Here is a 21373-nt window from a genome sequence, read left to right on the forward strand (position 1 = left end):
AAGAGTTCTCATTTGGAAGAGGGATTAAACTTGATCTGCAGGGCTCTAGAGAGCAGCAGGTAAAGGAGCAATGAGTGGAAGCTGCAAAGAAATCAATTTAGACTCCACGTAAAGAAAAGAAATCTAGTAATTATGAAGATTTTACAATGGAATGGGATGGCCCAGGAAGTCGTGGGATTGCAGGTGTAGAGTTGAAAGACTTTAGTCTAGTCTAGTCTAGCACCTTTCATTTTCCTGAAGGGGAAACTGAGACCCAAAAAAGCTAAATGATTTGCCCAACATGTGGCTAAGCTAGGATTTGAAACCAGATCTCCAGACTTCTAGTTCACAAGTCTTTCCCCACACCAGAGGATTACCCCTCACTAGGGACCATCAAGAAAAGACTGGGTGACCTTTTGGGTGGATGTCATTGAAGAAATCTACTCAAGGATGGGACTTGGACAAGGTGACTGCTGAGGGCCCTTCCAATTTGAATTGTCTTTGATTCTGAGAACATCCCCGTTGACAGAATTCCTATTCTATTTGGACATTTGTGCAGGACATCTTCAATCACCCCAGCAAACACTGTAAAAATGTATAACCCTCTTGTGCATTGCTTGAGACATTTTTATAATTACAACAAAGTTCTCCAAAAATTTGATTTCTACTGGAATGATCGTTTCTTATGATGCTTGCGTCTATCTCTATTGCTTCTAGGAATAAAATTCAAACTTCTCATTCTGGCATTTAAAGTCTTCCATAAATGGATTTCATCTTAGCTTTTCAGCCTTGTGTCCTCATCATCCCCATGACATAGTCTGTGTTTTGGACATACTGATTGGAAGCTGTTCCCTCCTCATTATAGCTCTGGCCTCTTCTCCATTGCATAAGCCTGTCCACAATACCTGAAATGGACTACCTCTCACTCTGCCTCTCAACTCTCAGAATATGGATTGTGAAGGGGCAGCTGGGTGGCACAGTGAGGAAAGCATGGGCCCCGGAGTCAGAAGGACCTGAGTTACAATACCACTCTAGGATTGTATACCAAAGAGATCACACAAGTGGGAAAATGACCCATATGTACAAAAATATTTATAGCGGCTCTTTTTATAGTGGCTAAGAACTGGAAATCAAGGGGATGCCCATCCATTGAGGAATGGCTGAACAAGTTGTGGTATATGAAGGTAATGGAATACTATTGTGCTATAACAAATGGGGATAATACGGACTTCATAGCAACTTGGAAAAACCTACACGACATAATGCTGAGTGAGCGGAGCAGAGCCAGGAGAACATTATACACAACCACAGATATATGGATTCTGTGAGGACTAACCCTGATAGACTTTTCTCTTCTCAGCAACACAAGGTGCAAAGACAACTCCAAAGGACTCACGATGGAGAATGCTATCTAAATCCAGAGAAAGAACTATGAAGTATGAATGCAGATTGAGGCACACTTTATGCTCACCTGTTTCCCCCCTTTTTCTCTCTTTTGTTTTTGTTTTTGGGTTTTTTTTGGTTCTGTTTCTTCTTTCTCATGATTCATTCCATTGGTCATAATTCTTCTCCACAACTTGACTAGTGTATAAATCAGTTCAATGCGAAGCCATACGTAGAAGATATGTTGGATTCCATGCCTTCTTGGGAAGGGAGGTGGGGAGGGAGGGAAGAAAATCTGGTACTCAAAATTATGTAGAACTGAGTGCTGTAGACTAAAAATAAAAATAAATAAATAAATTTTAAAAAAGAAGGACTTGAGTTCAAATATGACCTCAGACACTTGACACACTTACTAGCTGTGTGACCTTGGACAAGTCACTTAACCCCAATAGCCTTGCCTTCCCCCCTCCAAAAATGGGGAAAAAAAGAATATGGATTGTGAGAGAGCTGACAGCCCATATCCTGAAGTCTCCCTTGATCTCCAAACTGTTACTGATCTTTCTCTTCTCAAATTAAATTCATAATTAGCAGTCAGCATGCTATATCTGCCCAGTAGAATGCATGCTCCTGAGGGCAGGGGTTTTGTTCAGTTTTTATCTTCAGATCCCCCATTGCCTGGCACAGTCTTTTTGGTTGCTTAGTTGCTCTTTTGGAGTTGTTGTTTTAAATAGAACCTGCTATTTTAGTGGGATAGGGAATTTCCTGTGAGGAAATTCCTTCCAACCCTACAGATCATCACCTGGTCTACACAGGTCTTTTGGGTCTCAACACAAGCTCTACAACTCTTAGAGGATTCTTTGGGGCATTTGAGGTTGTTACTTTTCCAGGGTAACACATCTGTTTTATGTCAGAGGCAAGACTTGAATCCAGGCCTCCCTGACTCCAAGTTTGCTTCATTCTCTCACCATCTCTGTCTCTCTGTTTTTGTCTCTATCTCTGCCTGGCACATAGTAGATGTTTCATAAATATGTATTAAATAGAATCATATCAAAAGTACATATATTCTTTGATCCAGTTCTCCGCATGAAAGGAGGATACACTGGCTGCCCCCTCAAAGGAAGTCCTAGATTATGTGCCAGGATTTAAACATCGAGAATCCACAGAAAGCCACTTTATATAGTTTGTCTCCATTCTCTCAGTGATTGGTTGACTTTGTAACATTTCTTCCAATGAGAATCCTGAATATCTTCTACTTGAATCCTGACCTAAATAGTGCCAGTCTATGGAGAATGCTTTCCCCCCTGCTTTTATCATATGTAATAGAATAACTGAACACAGTTTAAACAAAGGAACATTGTTACCTTGTTCAAGCTTTTCATTTTTCAAGCTTTCTATAAACTCCTGCCTCTTCCTCATTACAATAGAGAGAACTAAGAGACGGTAATGACATTCTCTGTAATGCATTCTAAGATACACAGAAATTTTTAGCAATAACAGAAAAAATACAGTCAGTGGGAGGACTACTTACTTATATCTTTCTCTTTTTTCAATTTATTTTATTATTTATTTAATATTTTAGTTTTAAACATCGATTTCCACAAGATTTTGAGTTACAAATTTTCTCCCCATTTCTACCCTCCCCCCGACTCCAAGATGGCATATATTCTGATTGCCCCATTCCCCAGTCAGCCCTCCCTTCTGTCACCCCACTCCCCCCCATCCCCTTTCTCCTTACTTTCTTGTAGTGCAGGATAGATTTCTATGCCCCATTCTCTATATATCTTACTTCTCAGGTGCATTCAAAAACAACTTTTTATTTTGAGCATCTGATTTTAAAACTGAGTTCCAAATTCTCTCCCCATTTCCTTTCCTGCCCACCCTCCCTAAGAAGGCAAGCAATTCAATATAGGCCACACATGTGTCATTATGTAAAACACTTCCATAATACTCATGTTGTGAAAGACTAACTATATCTCCCTCCATCCTATCCTGTCCCCCTTTATTCAATTTTCTTCCTTGACTCTGTCCCTTTTCAAATGTGTTTGCTTTTGATTACCTCCTCCCCTTATCTGCCCTCCCTTCCATCATCTCCCCTTTTTTATCCCCTTCCCCTACTTTCCTGTGGGGTAAGATATCCAATTGAGTGTGTATGTTATTCCCTCCTCAAGTCAAATCCAATGAGAGCAAGATTTACTCATTCCCCCTCACCTGCCCCCTCTTCCCTTCCTACAGAACAACTTTTTCTTGCCACTTTTATGCGAGATAATTTACTCCATTCTATCTCTCCCTTTCTCACTCTCTCAATATATTCCTCTCTTATCCCTTAAATTTATTTTATTTTTTTATATATCATACCTTCATATTCAACTCACCCTGTGCCCTTTGTGTGTGTGTGTATATATATATATATACACACATATATATATATACATATATATATATATACATACATATATACATACATAAACACACACATATGTATATATATATATACATGTATATATATATATATATATGTATATTCCTTTCAGCTACTATGATATTGAGGTCTCATGAATCTTACACATCACCTTTCTATGTAGGAATGTAAACAAAACAGTTCAACTTTAGTAAGCCCCTTATAATTTCTCTTTCTTGTTTACCTCTTCATGCTTCTCTTGATTCTTGTGTTTGAAAGTCAAATTTTCTATTCAGCTCTGGTCTTTATACTGAGCAAGCTTTAAAGTCTTCTATTTTATTGAAAATCCATATTTTGCCTTGGAGCATGATACTCAGTTTTGCTGGGTGATTCTTGGTTTTAATCTTAGCTCCATTGACCTCCAGAATATCATATTCAAAGCCCTTCGGTCCCTTAATGTGGAAGCTGCCAGATCCTGTGTTATCCTGATTGTTTTTCCACAATATTCAAATTGTTTCTTTCTGGCTGCTTGCAGTATTTTCTCCTTGGCCTGGGAGCTCTGGAATTTGGCAACAATGTTCCCAGGAGTTTTCTTTTTGGGATCTATTTGAGGAGGCGATTGGTGGATTCTTTCAATTTCTATTTTACCCTCTGGCTCTAGAATATCAGGGCAGTTCTCCTTGATAATTTCTTGAAAGATGATATCTAGGCTCTGTTTTTGATCATGGCTTTCAGGTAGTCCAATAATTTTTAAATTATCTCTCCTGGATCTATTTTCCAGGTCAGTGGTTTTTCCAATGAGATATTTCACATTGTCTTCCATTTTTTCACTCCTTTAGTTCTGTTTTATAATATCTTGATTTCTCACAAAGTCACTAACTTCCACCTGCTCCAATCTAATTTTTAAGGTAGTATTTACTTCAGTGATCCTTTGGACCTCCTTTTCCATTTGCCTAATTCTGCCTTTCAAGGCATTCTTCTCCTCATTGGGTTTTTGGAGCTCTTTTGCCATTTGAGTTAGTCTATTTTTTAAGGTGTTATTTTCATCAGTACTTTTTTTGGGTCTCCTTTAGCAAGTCATTGACTTATTTTTCATGGTTTTCTCACATCATTCTCATTTCTCTTCCCAATTTTACCTCTACTTCTCTAACTTGCTTTACCAAATCCTTTTTGAGCTCTTCCATGGCCTGAGACCAGTTCATGTTTTTCTTGGAGGCTTTTGGTGTAGCCTCTTGCACTTTGTTGACTTCTTCAGGCTGTATATTTTGGTCTTCTTTGTCACCAAAGAAAGATTCCAAAGTCTGAGACTGAATCTGTGTTCGTTTTCACTGTCTGGCCATGTTCCTAGCCAACTTACTTGACCCTTGAGTTTTTCGTCGGAGGTATGACTGCTTGTGGAGCAAAGAATACTTTGTTCCAAGCTTGAGGGGATGTGCCGTTGATTTCAGAGCTATTTCTATACAGCCAGCTCTAACACCCCAGCACTCCTCTTTCCTCAAGAACCACCAACCCAGACCTGATGCAAATCTTCAGCAGCCTCTTCACTCCTGCTCTGATCTGCCACTTAACTCTTCCCACCACGTGGGCCTGGGGCCGGAAGTAACTGCAGCTGTAGTTCTGTAGCTGCACCTCCCCTGCTGCCCCTGGGGCAGTGGCTGAACTGTGAACTCTGTCCCCCACAGCTTTTCCCACTAACCTTCTCTGTTGTCTTTGGTGTTTGTGGGTTGAGAAGTCTGGTAACTGCCACAGCTCACTGATTCAGGGTGCTAGGGCCTGTCCTGCCCGGCTCTTGGTCTGGTTGGTCCTGCTGCCTCTCATGCTGAGCTCTGCTCCCCTCCATTCTGTGTGCAATAGACCTCATCCAGTGACCATCCAGGCTGTGCTGGGCTAGATCCCTGCTTTCCTCTGCTATTTTGTGGGTTCTGCAGTTCTAGAATTTGTTCAGAGCCATTTTTTTATAGGTTTTTGGAGGGACGTGGTAGGGAGCTCACACAAGTCCCTGCCTTCCAGCCACCATCTTGGCTCCACCCCCAGAAAGCTTTTCATATTCTTAAAATCCCACCACATGGAATGGATTGGACTTGTTCCTCTTGGGACACAAAATCAAACTAAGAAGCAATGAATGGACATTACAAAGATACAGATATAGGATGTGTATCAAGTCAAAAACACTTCCTAAACATTAAAGTTGACCAAAACTATAATGGCATCCTTCAGGATGTGGTGGGCTCCCACTTATTGGGAATCCTCAAGGGTACCAATCCACACTTATCAGAAATGACAAATGTTGGAGTTTATATGGAAATAGGTACACTAATAAACTGTCAGTGGAATTGTGAACTGGTCCAACTATTCTGGAGAACAATTTGGAACAGTGCCCAAAGGACTTCCAAACTGTACATATCCTTTGACCAGCAATACCACTACTAGGTTTGTATCCCAAAGAGAGCAAAGGAAAAGGAAAAGGACTGATATGTACAAAAATATTTATAGCAGCTACTTTGGGGCTGGCAAAGAATAGAAATTGAGGGGATGCCTATCAACAGGGCATGGCTGAACAAATTATGATATATGCTTGTGATGCAATACTATTGTGCTGTAAGACATGATGAGGGGGATGGTTTCAGAAAAATCTGGGAATACCTATATAAACTGATACAGGTTATCATTGTACATGGTAACAGCAATATTCTAATGATGATGAACTGTGAAAGACTTAACTATTCTGATCAAAGTAATCATCCAAGACATTTCCAAAGGATTCATGATGAAAAAATGCTTACTAGCTCCAGAGTGAGAACTGATGAACTCTGAGTGTGAATCAAAGTATAATTTTCCTTGTTTTTAAATTTTTCCTTTTCCCCTTAGAATTGGGTAGATTTGTTTGAATTTGAGTACTTGGTGATTCCTGGGGAAGGGAATAGGAAGTAGAAGTAATGAGCTAGAGGATCTAGGATACAAAAGTCCGCTCCAATCATTTCCTTCCTTTAGAATGTAGGGCCACTGTACTCAGTGACATCCTTTCCTACCTAACTTTCTGTCCTGGTGAAGGAAATCCTGAAAAATTTTCTTGATGATCTGACATGCAAGGCATTTGTATGAGTATATATGTATGTATATGTATATGTATATGTATATGTATATGTATATGTATATGTATATGTATATGTATATGTATATGTATATGTATATGTATATCTATATCTATATCTATATCTATATCTATATCTATATCTGTATCTGTATCTGTATCTATATCTATATAATATATGTATATATACATATATTCATACATACATGTGCGTGTGTGTGTGTGTGTGGGTACGTATGCATGTATATGCCAGACTTGTATATCTTGCTCTTAATAGAATCAATTCATTTTATCATTGGAATCTAATTTTTGAAACATATCTTCACTCTTGGATCAGTTTCCCCATTAGTATATTAGGCACTGGGAATCTAACAAGCCTTTCTCTGAATTCCTTGAAAACCATTCTCCCCAAATCTAGGGTGCACATAATATTGTGCCAGTATTCTTCTGTTTATTTTTTACTAATTCTAAAATATAATAGTAACTTCACATTCCTATTTTGGCAATCTATTTCTTCTTGTTGGTCAGAATAAGTTCCAGGATCCATTTTTACTCTACTTCCTCCACCCTCTGAAGCATGAAATTATTTACAAGAGAAGAGTTTTTCTTCTGAGAATGAGATCTAGCAGGTACCTAGGTATCAAAAATTCATCACTGCCGTCACCATCATCACCATCATTATCTCTCTCTATGCCATGTTTGTGATCAATTTCTCAAATTCATAATTCCTCTTTCTGGTTGGCTGGTTTGTAGTATATGCCCATAATAATGTCCTTTCTTTATTTCTCCTCTTATCTTAACCCACAAGTTTCAAATCATAGCCTTCTGAATTTAGACTTTCTGCACAAGAGAATATCTCCTTGACATGACTATTACACCAATTTTTTTAACCTAATGTCTTTTTGAATAAAGTGTCTTATATGTTACAGACATAGATTCCACTCTACCAAATCTCAGGGATATCTATACTTACTTCCTTTACATCCCTAGTTAGATATATCCAATAATTATAACTTTCCAAAAACAGAATGATCTTTCCTTGGAAGTACTATTGGAAGTACTACGTTCCCACAGATACTCTTGCAGAAGCTTGATAATCACATCATGCGAGCATTGTAGAAGAGACTCGTGCTTCAGGTAGAATGAAGTCCAGTTTCATGTACCCTTAAATGTCTTTTCCAACTATGAGTCTATGGTTCTGTTTTGGTCAGGTATAATTTGAAAGGTCAGAAAAGGGACAGGAGAAAGGGCTGCCTACACCAAGATGAAAGCTTGAGTTCTTAACTCTAAGATCCCCCTATAATGGCACTCAGCTGGGAATAAGAACACCTGGTTCCTAATCCTGTATCTGCTTTTTTGTAGCCGAGGACCTTTGGCAAGCCACTCCATCAATCTAGACCTCAGTTTCCTCATTTGTCAAATGGCATAGTTGGTTGGATTAGATGATCTCTTCTAGGTCTATGTTCCTATGACTATGAAATCCCTGAATCAAGCCTTTATTACCATAACAAGCACATAATTAAATGTCATCCTCAGTATGCCCAGGACATCATGTAAAGTGAGAGACAATAATAATAATAATAATAACAATGAAAATAATCACAAACATTTCTATAGTACTTTAAGGTTTGCAAAGCACTTCACACATATTATCTCAATAGATGAAGAGTCCATAGGATACCAGCATGAGGCTGGTAAATATTTACTGTCTCCCACCCAAAGAATCTTATTAATGGATTACTGATAAATTGGCTGTGCCAAGTTACTAAATAATAGTCACATGCATCTATCTACTTGACATTCATGTTGTGTTTGCTGTACATTTTCCCAGCCAAGGAAACATATACATGTGAAAATAAGCCCACAGATACCTCCAAGGGGAAGGTTGTGAATTTAATTAACTGAATCCAACTTCTTTAAATGTAGACCCAAAGTTTAAAAGGTTTAAGCACGGTTTTCTCCTTGTTAGAAGAAAGAGAAAACAAAAATCTAAAATCCAGCTCATTAATGTTTCATTAAGAAGAGGAAGAAAGGGAAGGTAATGAGGTAGAACATGTTATGTGTGGACTAAAATGATGCCTCCAGAGGGTCCATCAGAGTGGTGGGAAAAGTATTGGGGAAATAAATATACCCAACACGCAGGTGTATGTTTCTGAAAGGAAATTTTGGTACTAGCCTAGAATGAATGAAAGCATGATAAGGGACCTTAGGAAGAGACAACATGGTAGGTAGGTAGGCACAAAAAGTGCCACATCTGGAAATTAAGGGGACCTGAGTTCAAATACTATCTCACTATTTCATACCTATGAATTTAGGTAATTCTCTTAATTTCTCAGATTCTCAGTTTCTTCAAGTGTAAAGTAATGAAGTGGAATTAGATGGCTTTAAAAGTGTGACCCTTCTAACACCAACTGTATGACCCTAAGAATTGAACCAATGAAAAAAAATGAATGAATGAATGGATAAGGAATAAATTAAAGGAGTGCATTGGTAACTAAGGTGGGACTTTCTTACTGTTTTAAAATGATAAATTAATTAAGTCTCTTTGATTGAGTCTTACTAGGTGCTAAACCCCAGGCCCACACCCTTTTACTACTAGGTGCAAATCCCCAGGCCCAAACCCCTAATTACTAGGTGCTAATCCTTTGTGGGCGTGAACCCCTCAGGCTCCTAAGGTGAGTTGCTAAGACCAGATGAAATAGTAGGCGCCTAAGTTCTGGTCTCTCAGATGATGTTTGATGATGTCCAAAGACTGTATAAAAAGAGAGAACAGAGGTATTTGCTTGAGGCTCTCACTCCTGGAGGAATGTTGGCGTGGTACTCTGGGAATCTGCTGTAAGAGCCTCCTAGCTCGTCAACCCAGATATTGATGGTTTTTTGGTAACTATGAATTGTATTTGGTCTGTTTATAATGTATCTTTGTTTGCATTTGCTCTGAAGTTCAGTGTGCTGGCTTTTTCCCCTGAACTAAGTGAATGATATTTGTATGTTGGATCGAAATAAGATTATTAACCCCCTAACGTTACTTTCCTTAGTAAAGTAGATCAAAAAACATGTGCTGGCAGCATTCTTGTTATTGGGCTTGTATTGGTCTTTCACCCCCACAGCACCTGCTAGCCAAGTCGTTGCAACAAGGAATAATGAGGAGAACCAAAAGATGGACAATCCAAGCCAGATCCTGAAACAATATACCCAGCCCAGCTGTGAAGGAGGTGAAAATGGAGAGAGCCATGATACCTGCTACTCTGTACCAGGTTCCCATGGCCAGGGCCAGGAAGGTCTAATTTAAGACTATAAACACCCGCCTGTTTTTTTTTTCTATCTTACCACAGCCTGTCTCACCACCAACCCCATCTTCCCCTCTCTTGGTAAAGTAGAAAGAATGATAGATTTCCTAAGACACCCAGGTTCTAGTCACAGAAAAGATTTTTTCTGCCTTTAATCCAAGGGAAGTAGTTACAGACAGACAATGTAAGCAGGTTCAATGTAAGCAGGAACTTACTAATAATTGGAGCTGTCCAAAAATGAAAGTGGGCTACACTGGGCTTTGAATCTCATTGTATATTATGTTAATAGCATCTACCTCATGGGTAAGTTGTAATGATGAAATGAGATAACGTATATTAATTCTAACTGTTGTCGTTGTAGTTAATATCCCTTCCTAACTGAGTTAATCTAGTCAAGTTAACCTCTTTGAGGTTCAGTTTCCAGAGACTGCAAGCCCATTGAGGACAGAGACTGTTTTTGGTTTTGTGCCCCTAGCCCAGCAAAGTGCTTAATGAATGCTGATTGAGTTGAATTTCCTCACCTGTAAAATGGGGTAATAATAGCCCATACTTCACAGGATTCTTGGAGGATCAGAAGAGGTAACAGATTTAAAGCCTTCCCAGACTCTATATAAATGATCCCTCCCCTCCACTCATTCAACCACTACCCAAGATCACCTGTGTCTGAACTCTGGCAATAGCCTTCTAATTGTCACCTTCTGTCAAATCTCTTCCTGCTCTAATCCATCCTTCACCCAGCCAAAAAGTGATTTTCTGAGATTTAAAGCAGAGTCTAACCAATTCACACCTGCCCTGCCCCCCATGCACACATTCGATAAACCTCAGTTCATCTCTCTTACCTCTAGTATCAAGAATAAGTTATTTTGTCCATCACTTAAACATCTTCCCAACCTGGCTCCAGCTCACCTTTCTGGCCTTCTCATACATTACTTCCCTGCACACACTTTATGGTCTGGTCCTGCTGGGTTTTTTGCCATTCTTTCCACCTGAGATTCTATCATCCATCCCCATGCTTTCGAACTGGCTGTCCCTCATGCCTCACCACTAATCACAGCTTCTTAAACCTGGGGCTTCCTGTAAGACTCAGCTCAAGCACAAGCTTCTCTACAAGGCTTTCCCTGACCTGCTAGCACCTTCCTCCCACCCTCCAGTTATCTTGGATCTCTTTTGCATGTGTTGGGTATACATTTGAATGCTAGGAAAGTATTTTTATATGTCTATGTAAATGTTCTCTCCCCTTTCAGCGTCTAAGCCCTTTGAGGTTTTTTTATATGCAGTATCTAACATGTAATAGGTGTTTAATAAATAATTGTTTATTAATTGCCATAAGTTATTAAAGTTCCCTGTTGCTGGATATTAGAAAGCTAAGGCTATGGAAATTCAACTCAATTCATCAGCTTCATCATCGTTACAGTGTCTATTTGGTGCTTAAAGGTTTGCAAAGAGCTTTATAAATATTATGTCATTTATTCTCACAATAACCCTCAGAGATAGGTGCTATAGCCCCGTTTAACAGATGAGGAGAGACTAAGCTATTTGCCCAGAGCTGTTGTTCAGTCTTGCCGTTGTAGCTCACTCTTGGTGAACCCATTTAGAGTTTCCTTGGTGGAGATACTGGAATGGTTTGCCATTTCCTTCTCCAGTTTATTTTATAGATGTGGAAATTGAGGCAAACAGGATTAAGTGACTTGCTCAGAGTCACACAGTTAGTAAATGTATGGGGCCAGATTTGAAGTCAAGAAGATGAACCTTCCTGACTTCAAGCCTGGCACTCTATCTACTGTGCCATGTAGCTGCCCAGAGTCACACAGCTAATTAAGTATCTAAGGCTGAATTTGAACTCAGGTCTTCAATCCACTGTACCACATGGCACATTTATTAAATACCAGAGGAAATTCTTATTCAGATACCAATTGGACTAGGTGACCTAGGTGAGGGACCTTCCAACTCTGTTTTTCTGTAATTGTAGAGAATGAATAAAAAAATAAAAAAAAACTCATAAAGAGTCCATGCTGCTTTGAAATATTTTCAACTTGATTGAGTTGGGTTGGGAGTGGGGGGAGCTAATGGGTGGCAGTAATGATGAAAAGAAAGGGAAGAAAAAAGGAAAAGCACATCCACAAAACTTTTTTCAATGTGCAGGAGAGGTTGAAGGAAGTTCAGAAGGGGAAACAGACTATACAGTTTCATCACTATAGTGTTCGGGTGAACACACTCAAATACATCTGTGATTTCACCGGCTTCTTAGTTTTGTGCCCTGACTCAGATCACCACACATCCCTACCTGTGTGATACACATCCCTATCCTACCAAAAGCTCCTCTCCAGTGAGCCATGGCAGAGATGTGCTGGGAAATGTTCAATAACCGGCTCTCCGAAAAATTTCATCTATGCTAGGCTTCTCAGTTTAATATACAGGAGTGACATTTTCTCTCTGAAGTCTAGACAATCATCCAAACTCTAAATCAAGCCCTGATTAGTAACATTTGCTGATTTTTGAGGTGTAAATACTTACTCTGAAAATTGAACAATGGACTCTCACAGCCAATTAGAGCTGGCTCCACCTCGCCTGTCGAAGCACCTGATAAAATGGAGGCTCCCCTCTATTTCCCTTGACACTGTGAAGATGCTTTGACCATCTACGGTCATCCCTAATATACATTGCAGCACAGTTGCAATCATTTATTTGGTTCTATTGTGTGTGCAAAATGTTCATGTTTATTAAAGTTCTCATGAAAAAGCAAGTTGTATTTAATAAAGAGAGGGGTTAGAGAAGAATATTGCATCTAGACTCCGAGGATTTGGGTTCAATTCTTGCCTGATACATCATCAGTATCTTAAGCAAGTCCCTTACCCTTGCTGGGTCTCCATTTTGTCACAGATAAGGGACTTAGATCTACAAAATCCCATATTGTTCAAAATCTATAATTCTATGATGCTAAATTTGGAAGGAGTTATCAATTTTCCTCGAGAGAGAGAGAGTTTCTGCATCTCTATTTTGTCATCTGTGAAATAAGGGAGTTCAATCTATTAAGTCCCATATTGCTCAAAATATATAATTCTATGATGTCAAATTTGGAAGGAGTTACCAATTTTCCTCAAGGGAGGGTATTTCTGCCCTGGGAATTCCCATCATGGGTGAAATCACCAGTTCAGACCAAAATTGAAACAAAAACTCCAAGAACACATTTCTTTGGCAAAAGAAGGCAAAATGTGGCAGTCTAGGGACTGAAATTAACTCTTGTTGTCATTGTAAGATGACTGGGGATACAAGCACTGGCCACCTTTCATACAATCGAATGGAACAAAAAGTGAAATCACTTGATATTTGCATGTAGAATGAGAAAATCAAGGCTGTGTGCTTCCAGAGAAAATGTGCTTCATTATCACAGGCCGAACACATAAAACAAATAGGGCAGAAATACAGCTATCTGTTCACATAAAACATGCAGCAGAAATTTGGGTACAATTCTGGAGCCACTTAAATGCCTCTTCTATCTTTTTATAGCAGAGCCAAGAAGGGCAGAAAATTATGACATGCTAATTACAATGATGGATGGAGAGCCAGTCCTCTCTGTTAGCAACACCAGAGGAGCACAGACCAGCATTGTGGACTGCATCCTTCAATAAGCAAGACAGTTAAGATTGTAATGGGCAATATAGATTAAAAACATTAGGTTAAAGTCAGATAATTCTCTCTCTCTCTCTCTCTCTCTCTCTCTCTCTCTCTCTCTCTCTCTCTCTCTCTCTCTCTCTCTCTCGCCTTCCTTTTCTCCTTCCCTCCCTCCTTTCCTCCTTTTTCCCTTCTACCCTTCATTTCTCAAGATTTATTCCCCCATGGAACTGGCCTACTATTTTTTGTTCAGCTTCTTGTTTCCAAGGCATAATCTGTGTATATCAGCTCTCCTAATTAAAGGTGATGTTCTGCTTGCTTTCTCCAGCTCCTCCAGACAGCGGGGGGTTCTGGGAACAAGGGATTAATGAGGCCTTGGAGAGGGAGCCATCCTTTTCAAAATCTAGATGAGGTTGTAGGAGGAGGCATTATGAAAGATGAGCAGTACGAAGCAAACAAATCACAGGGAGACATCATTCTGCTTTCATAAAATGATGTTCTTTTGAAAGTGTTAATAAGAAATCTAGTGCATCTGGAAAAGTAGGGTGGGAGTCTTGGAAGAGAGATATGTTTCTCATGCATGCAAGAAGCAGATGGTGTATAGGACCTGCCATCAAGGTCAGCACCTGGACGGGTTTGTTAGAAAATAGTTATAAGATGATATATCTTCTGTGTTTCAGGGAACAATTGGGTTGCGATAAGCAACCCCTTTGCTTTTTGAGTCCATCTGAATCTTATAATAAAAATAATTAATATCTACATAGTATTTTATGGTTTGTGAAGCATTTGATGCAAGTAGAATGAGAATCAAAGAATTTTAGAGTTTGAAATGGTCCACAGTTGCTCTCTACTCCAGCAAATACCACCATGCCCTCAGGAACAGTGCCCTCTGTGACATACTCAGCAATCATGTATTCAGTCTTCCCCTGAAGAGACTTCCGGTAAAGGAGGCCTCCTATCCCTGGAGGCAGCCTACTCAACCTCTGGGCAGATGGATTATTAGGATTACTTTTATTATTAGGATAATTTTAATTATCACAATTATTATATGATTAATAATATATTATTATATTATATAACATATTATAATAGATTAATTGTAACATAAATTATTGCTTCTATCCTGATCTTAGGTGGATGTGTGCCCAGCTATGCTCTGAGTTGGAGAGGTCCGGGGGTCTCTTGGTCAGAGTTGCCTGACAGGGAAGCCCTTGGAATTTACTGTAGCACGAGCATTGGCGAGATAATAATAATATGATAGCAGCTAGTATTTGCATAGCACTTCCAGGTGTTCAAAGCGCTTTATGTATGTTACCTCACTTGATCCTAATAGCATCCCGATGGGATGAGTTCCATCATTATCCTAATTTAAAAGAGCAGTTAAGCCACCCGAGTAGTAAGTGTCTGAGGTGGCATTTGAACTCAGCTCTTCCTGATGTCGATTTCAACACTCTAACAAATACACCTCCCAGAACTTTCTGGCAAGAGAATAAACCCAATCCCCAACCCAATGGGCCAGATGACATCTGCTGTGACAGTCCAGAGCCTAGGTGAAATGTGGAGCTCCTATTTAGTACAACCACAAACTGCTTTACTTTCTGATGAGGTTTAAGTTATCCACCTTCTCAGAAAGAGCATAACTAAAGGTAGAAGTTAAATTAGTGGCACAGCTGGGTGGTGCAGTGAGCAGAGCACTGGCCTTGGAGTCAGGAGGACCTGAGTTCAAGTCTGGCCTCAGACATTTGACCCACTTACTAACTGTGTGATCTTGGGCAAGTCACTTAACCCCAATTGCCCTGCCTTTCCCCCTCCAAAAATAAATTATAAAAGCAGTTAAATTAGTGAATTCTTGACCCTCTCAACTTGTGCAAAGTGAGTGTTTTGTGCCTGCCATTTTTTGTATGTAAGAAATAAATAACAATCTCATACCTGGTTCATATTGTACATTGAACACCTTCTTGCTTTCTCATTGGTGGGGAATGGGGGATTACTTTAAATATGATTATAAAGAAAGGTCATGATTAGAGGTCATGATTCCCCTGGAATGAACCCAGTCCACATAACATACAGGCTTCCAGAGCACAGGACCCATTAGCAGAAAGGCAGAGGGAGGGAGCAAGAGAGACAGAAAGAGAGACAAAGAGAGAGACAGAGAGAGAGAAACAGAGAGAGACAGAGAGAGAGAGAGAGAGAGAGAGAGAGACAGAGGAGAGAAGGAAAGAGGGAGAGAAAGAGAGGGAGGGAGAGGGAGAGACAGAAAGAGACAGAGAGAGAGATTACCCCACCCACCTCTTCTCATTGCCCAGATTTGGTTTTTTAGTTTTATTTAGAGCTTTCAAGTGCACAAAGCACTTTTTAAAAAGTTTTATTAATGATTTCCTTTCAAAAATATCAGCATTACTCCGTAATAACTTCCTCCCAAACCTCCACCATAGAACCAGCCCTTAAAACATAGAAATACTATTAAACCCTTGGCCTTCTCTCACAAAGCATGCCTCATTCTGCATCTATATTCCATTAACTCTCTTCTGAAAATCAGGAGTCACGCTTCACTGCCAAACCTCTAAAGTCAGAATTGGTCACCGAATTGATCAGAGACCTGAAATCTTTCACTGATGTTTTCTCCTACATTACCATTGAGATCATCACTGTAATTGCTGTAGCAAGTCTAATTACTTTGCTTAGCATCAGTTCATACAATTCTTCTCAAGGCTTTCTAAATTCTTTATATTCATCGTTTCTTACAGTGACGTAATTTCCTATTGCATTCAAGTTAATCAAGAAGTATTTATTAAGTGCCAACTTCATAAGAGGCGCCATACTAACTGCTGAGGATGCAAGGAAAGGCAAAGACATTATCCCTGCTCTCAGTGAGATTGCATTTTAATGAGAGAGACAACATGCAAATAGCTATGTACATATAAAGATACACGGAATAGATGAAAAATAATCTCAGAGAGAAGTCTCTAACACTAGGGGAAGGTTGGGAATCAGGAAAAATTTTGACAGATTGTGCAGCTATTCCTTAATTGATGCGATGAAGGGCGGGCTGGTGAATGTTGAAAAACCAGATCTCCAGGGGAAAAAACCTACACACAACATTTTTCTGTTTAATCTGCAGTATTAACTTTCTCAAATCCAGACAATAAATGAAACAAACCTCAATTTGTTTCATTTGATGATTTTTGAGGTGTAAGTCCTCACACTGAAAGTGTGACAATCAGCTCCCCAGCTGAAAGGAGCTGGTTCCAACACTCTCCTGATGAGTGCCCTCTTTCTTTGTAGTTCTTTGCAAAGCACTCCACACACATTAATTCATTGGAGATTCACAATACCGCTTATGAGGTAAGTGTTACAGATTTAAGTGTCCCATTTTACAGATGAGGAAACTACAGCTCAGACACTTGACTATGTTCACATATCTAGTTAGTATCCAGGTCCTTCTGACTCCAGTCTCTTTAAACCAAGTTACCTGTTTCATGAAAATAACCAACATTGCTGTAAGTTATAAAATGCTTTGCATATATCATCTTCTTTCAACCTCATAACAATGCCTTCTGCCAGATGAAATTTCAAACCACCCTTGACTAAGGAATTCACTCCCACAATGTCTTGTGACCTTCATCTCGCCTTCCAAGACCCATCAATTTTCTTAGTGTTTAATGGGTCTTTTCCCCCCTAAGAATGGATGATAAAGGAATACTCCTCCGTTTAAATACATACTGTTTAAGGTCTGAGAGCTAATGAGCTATAAGAAACAAGGCTGAGATGTTGAGGGGTTTCAGGAGCTGGCCATTTAAAATTCAGAATGTATTTAATTGACGTGCTTGCCCAAGAGCAGTGTGATAAGAATAAATCTAGAAATATTAAAGAAAGGGTATGAAGGGTACTCTTGGGAGATAAAATGAATATCCCCCCAAAAAAACACAAAAAGGACCCTAGATGCTTACAAAATGCAGAAAGGTAACTTTGATCAATTTTTCTATATCCAGAAATTATTGTCAAAATATGTGGAGGTTCCTGGAGTCTCCTTGTTTGAGATAGAGGCATTTGCAAAAGGAAGCAGACTTGACCCTCTCTACATTTCAGCCAAACAAGGCTACTTGCTGGCTTACCCTGACCAAGCTCTAGACGACTCCCTGCCCTCACCCAACATTCCATTCCATAGGCTATGGCCCTGCTCGTCATGCTCTCCCTCCTCAGTTCATCTCTTAGAATCCCAAATTTCCTTCAACGAACGGTTCAAGAGTTACATGTTGTTGTGGTGGTTCAGTCCTGTCTGACGCTTCGTGACCCCATTTGGAGTTTTCTTGACAAAGATATGAGAGTGGTTTGCCATTTCCTTCTCCAACATATATTTCAGATGAGGAAACTGAGGCAAACAGGGTTAAGTGACTTGTCCGGGTGATATAGCTAATAAATGTCTGAGGCTGGATTTGAACTTAGGTCTTCCTGACTCCAGGCCTGGCATTCTATCCACCAAGCCATCTAGCTGCCTCTCAAATGCTACATAAGACCTATCCAATTCTCTGCAGTTCCTCCCACAGAAAATGCTTGGTATTTACTATATGAATATACACATATGCATATATGCATCTTTATATAGATATGTTACTATCTTATTTATTACAAATATATACACATAGGTACATAGTAAAAACTAAGTGCATATATATATACGTCTGTTTGTATGCATATACATATGTGGGTTAATACATACAGAGATAATTCAATTTGTACATGTAATATATTAAATATGTTCTGTATACACATGTGCATATATGCACACACACATTACTAAGTACTATTGACTAATTTTATTCACCATGACCTCCTTGGGAGCTCACTTGGATTTCAATCTTAAAGTTTTTTGTTTTTTCAATTTAAACATCCCATAATGTGATTTTTCTTGACCTGAAAGAAGTCTGTCCTAATCAGAGTGTAGGAAACAGTTCTCACTTTTTATTCAATTAAATTCAGGAAACATTTAGGAAATGTCTGCTGTGTGCCAGGCACTGTGGATACAAAGACAGACATGGAACTCTTCTTGCCAACAAGAAGCTTACATTCTATTGGAGCGAGGGACGAGGGAGGGATACAAAACACACGAAAAATAACGTAAGGTCATTTGAAGAAGAGAGAATTAACAAGTGCAGGACCAGGGAGGCTTCATGCATCAGCGGGCTTCTGAGCTGAGTCTTAAAGACAGATTGGGATTCTGTGAGATGAAGATGAGGAAAGAGGTCATCCGCAGCATCGAGAGCTTGGAGACTGGAGATAGAAAGTCAAGCTTGGGGAACAACTCCTCCTACTTGACTAGAGCAGGGGGTATAGGCAAAGGAGTAAGGCTTAAAAGGTGTTTTGGAACCAGACTGAAGAGAGCCTTCCATGCCAGATGTGGAGGTTGGCATTTTATCCCCTGAGGTAACAGGCTTTTGAACGGAGGTCATACCTATGTCTTAGGAAAATTACTTAAACAGTTATGTGAAGTGTATATTAGAGAGACAGAGAGGTTGGAAGCTAGGAAGGTAAGGAAGAGGCTGTAATCTCAGCTAAGAGATACTAAAGGTCGGCTGGGTGGCGCAGTGGGTAGAGCACTGGGCCTGGAATCAAGATGATCTAAGTTCAAATCTGGCCTCAGACACTTCCTAGCTGAGTGTCCTTAGGAAAGTCACTTAACCTCTGTTTGCTTCAGGTTCCTCATTGGTAAAATGGGCACAATAAAGGCATGTACTCCCCAGGGCTGTCGAGGATCAAACAAGATAATCAGAAGGCACTTGGCATGGTGCCTGGCACAGAGTAAGCGCTGTATAAATCTTAGCTATAATAATCATTTTATTATCCCACACCATTAGTATTAATGTTATTATTATAAGACTGAATGAGGACAATGGAAGGAAGATAAGAGAGGACAAGGCTTGGTAACTGGCTCAGTGCAGGTAGAACATGGAAAGGCAGGAGTGAGGATGCTCCCAGCTCGGGGGAGTGAACCGGTGAATGGTAGTGCCCAGAGCAGGGGAGACAGGGAAGGGGAAAGGGAGGAGAAGAAAGGTTTCCAACAACCTGACTTGACCCACAATTTCTAGCAGAAAACAGTGCGGCTTCATACACCTACATTGCACAATTCCCTGAAGGCTCTTTGAATACTTTGGCCTTTCAATATGCAGGGAGCAGCAGATGTAATTAGTTGCAGGCTTTCGGATTCCTTCTGTTATTTCTCTCAATTCTCAGGGCGATAGGACAATTATCCAACCTAACGGCACTCAGATGTCATAAATTTTGTTTATATCACAAGACAACGGTGTGGGCAGTGGGAGGCTCTGGGAGATGCCAAACCATATTTCATGGCGACTCACTACACAACCTCTGGTCACTTCCATGGATGCTTCAGAGGCTGGCCATCCATGAGACATGCTGGGGGCCAGAGCAGAGGTGTGTGGTGGGGCTAATCTGGCAGGCTTCCTACCGGAGGCGTTTTACAAGAAGCAGCTAATTAGGCTTGTTGCAGCAGCTCAAGATTCCCCAGAAGTGTGTCCCACTGATGAAATGGAAGGTACCTCCTGATAAGGAGCCCAGGAAAGAAAGCAAAGACACACACACACCCTCACACACCCACACACACACACACACACACACACACACACACACACACACGCACCCTTTCCAGAAAGGAGGGACAAATTCCCTCTGATGCCACCGAGAGGGGAGATTGGTCCAGAGAAGCAACTGCATTTGGAGGCAGCCAGGCTTCTAACAAGGGAAAACCTGTTTGCTAGCCAGAGCAGCTGGGGCCATCCTGGGTCACATACAGCATCTTAAAGACCCTCACTTGCAAAAAATCTCAAATAAGAAGTAGAAAAATGGCAGCTTCTAGCCCAATTACTAGCCATATGACCATGATGCCTTGCATGTGGTCGGTGCTTGCTAGTAGTTGTTAAATTAAATTAATTCCTTTCACAGGGCTAGAAAACATATCACTGACCCTTGGATGGGAAGAGGCTGGGGGAGATGCATCCAAAAGGCCATTGAGCACAGAAATGCCCACTTGGAAGCAATGACTCCAGGAGCAGGAATAATACTAGAGTATTCATGTTCACAGACTAGCTGCTGGTAGATGTATTCATTTTCACTAGGTGGCAGGGTGAGTAGGGTGGTGGAACTGGAGTGAGGAGGACCAGAGCAAAAACGCAGGTTCAGACACTGTTGTAGTGGTTGCTGCTGTTGCTACCCTGTGCCAGGCACTGAGCAGCGCTGGGGAAACCAAAAAAAAAAAAAGTGAAAAGCATGTTCCCTCAGGAAGCATAAACAGAGGATATTAGATTTAGATCTGGAAGGGGCCTTGAGAATCATTTCATCCATCCTCTGCAGGAAACTGAGGCTAAATTTTAATGACTTGCCTAGGGGCACATAGCTATTAAGAGTCTGAAGAAGTGTTTTAACTTGGGTCTTCCTAATTACAAGCCTAGTACTCTGCCCAATGTTCCATCTAGCTGAAAGATCTTGTCTTCTCAGGCCCAATAACAGTGTTTCCTTAGGTTTAAAACAACAGAGGAATAATCATCTGATCGAGAGAAAAAAAAATAGGGAGGGAAGCTTCCCCATAAAGTAGAAAAATACATGAAC

The sequence above is a fragment of the Trichosurus vulpecula genome, chromosome 9 (assembly GCF_011100635.1).
Source record: "Trichosurus vulpecula isolate mTriVul1 chromosome 9, mTriVul1.pri, whole genome shotgun sequence".
Classification (NCBI taxonomy): Eukaryota; Metazoa; Chordata; class Mammalia; order Diprotodontia; family Phalangeridae; genus Trichosurus; species Trichosurus vulpecula.